Source organism: Andrena cerasifolii, unplaced genomic scaffold (genome assembly GCF_050908995.1).
Source record: "Andrena cerasifolii isolate SP2316 unplaced genomic scaffold, iyAndCera1_principal scaffold0026, whole genome shotgun sequence".
NCBI lineage: Eukaryota > Metazoa > Arthropoda > Insecta > Hymenoptera > Andrenidae > Andrena > Andrena cerasifolii.
In genome coordinates this window covers 102,501-104,971 of record NW_027484919.1, presented here as the reverse complement: position 1 = coordinate 104,971, position 2,471 = coordinate 102,501, and positions in this window count along the sequence as shown.

The following is a 2,471-nucleotide window of genomic DNA, read 5'->3' as shown; positions in this document are numbered from 1 at the left end:
CGGGTTTCAAAGTCTTTCGGCACCGTCGTCCGACGGCGACGAAAATCGTCAAATCTTCGGAAACAACCATTGATCCGTGTTCCTCGTTCAATTCCCAAAGTGTTACTCTAATGGTTCGTACGCGGTCGCCGTGCTAGTTTTCGAGAAAAACTCGAAAAACTCCAATCGCTCCGAAATATTTCAAAGTCCCGGCGGGTTTCAAAGTCTTTCGGCACCGTCGTCCGACAGCGACGAAAATCGTCAAATCTTCGGAAACAACCATTGATCCGTGTTCCTCGTTCAATTCCCAAAGTGTTACTCTAATGGTTCGTACGCGGTCGCCGTGCTAGTTTTCGAGAAAAACTCGAAAAACTCCAATCGCTCCGAAATATTTCAAAGTCCCGGCGGGTTTCAAAGTCTTTCGGCACCGTCGTCCGACAGCGACGAAAATCGTCAAATCTTCGGAAACAACCATTGATCCGTGTTCCTCGTTCAATTCCCAAAGTGTTACTCTAATGGTTCGTACGCGGTCGCCGTGCTAGTTTTCGAGAAAAACTCGAAAAACTCCAATCGCTCCGAAATATTTCAAAGTCCCGGCGGGTTTCAAAGTCTTTCGGCACCGTCGTCCGACAGCGACGAAAATCGTCAAATCTTCGGAAACAACCATTGATCCGTGTTCCTCGTTCAATTCCCAAAGTGTTACTCTAATGGTTCGTACGCGGTCGCCGTGCTAGTTTTCGAGAAAAACTCGAAAAACTCCAATCGCTCCGAAATATTTCAAAGTCCCGGCGGGTTTCAAAGTCTTTCGGCACCGTCGTCCGACAGCGACGAAAATCGTCAAATCTTCGGAAACAACCATTGATCCGTGTTCCTCGTTCAATTCCCAAAGTGTTACTCTAATGGTTCGTACGCGGTCGCCGTGCTAGTTTTCGAGAAAAACTCGAAAAACTCCAATCGCTCCGAAATATTTCAAAGTCCCGGCGGGTTTCAAAGTCTTTCGGCACCGTCGTCCGACAGCGACGAAAATCGTCAAATCTTCGGAAACAACCATTGATCCGTGTTCCTCGTTCAATTCCCAAAGTGTTACTCTAATGGTTCGTACGCGGTCGCCGTGCTAGTTTTCGAGAAAAACTCGAAAAACTCCAATCGCTCCGAAATATTTCAAAGTCCCGGCGGGTTTCAAAGTCTTTCGGCACCGTCGTCCGACAGCGACGAAAATCGTCAAATCTTCGGAAACAACCATTGATCCGTGTTCCTCGTTCAATTCCCAAAGTGTTACTCTAATGGTTCGTACGCGGTCGCCGTGCTAGTTTTCGAGTAAAACTCGAAAAACTCCAATCGCTCCGAAATATTTCAAAGTCCCGGCGGGTTTCAAAGTCTTTCGGCACCGTCGTCCGACGGCGACGAAAATCGTCAAATCTTCGGAAACAACCATTGATCCGTGTTCCTCGTTCAATTCCCAAAGTGTTACTCTAATGGTTCGTACGCGGTCGCCGTGCTAGTTTTCGAGAAAAACTCGAAAAACTCCAATCGCTCCGTAAAATTTCAAAGTCCCGAGAAAATTATTTTCGAATATCGTTTTGGACCGTGTATTTATCAGGGTAATGGTGACCGCGGTTGTTTATAATAATTCGTTTAGTCGGTTTACTCTTGGTTCCGACGCTCTCTGCGGCTAAGTCCCAACGTGCCGGCCGAACGGGCTGTTGTAGCGGCGGTTTACGCCCATAAGCGCCCGTGCGTAAGGTACGGCGGCGCCGGCGTTCCGGCCGACCGTTCGGTATCTATAAGGGAGAGCGACGGTTCGAGCGTCTCGGTCGGAGCAGCGTCGGGCGTGTGGCTATTCTATAACCTCGGTTGAGAAGCAGTCACCGCTCCTCGAGATTTTGTCTCGACTGTTCTTACCGTGTTGCGTTTCGGATTTCTCCACACAGCATTACCACGGGTCGGTGTCTAAGACCGAATGGCCCTTATGTGGTGAGCGTCCATAAGTGACGTTGGTGACTCGTATGCACTACTGTGTATGCTTGTACGAAATCATGCATTCAACTCTTTATCCACGCAGATGGACGATTTAAACTTAACGAAACGCTAAGGAAGGCTAGCGTCGGGTACATATAAAGTATCGACCTAAATGATCGAACTTTGAAAGAGGGAGAAAGTAGATACAAACCCAAGAGGTGTCAGATCTCGATATGACTAGCGCGCACATTACGTGCCAACTCGTTATGACCAGCATGGCACGATTCGCGCTTTCCCGTTTGCTCAGCATGCACTTGTCCGCGCTATTACGTACATGACCAGCGTGAATGATACGCGCTTTGTCGATTTGTCCAGCGTGTAGTGGTCCGTGCTTCTACGGTGGATGCTAGCGTGCGTGTACTCCGTGCTTCCCGATGGATGCAGCGGCACGCGTGATACGCGCTTTATCGAGCTTCCGATGCCATTCCTTATTAATAAAGAGGAAATATAATGAATTTTGTCTGAATAATCTG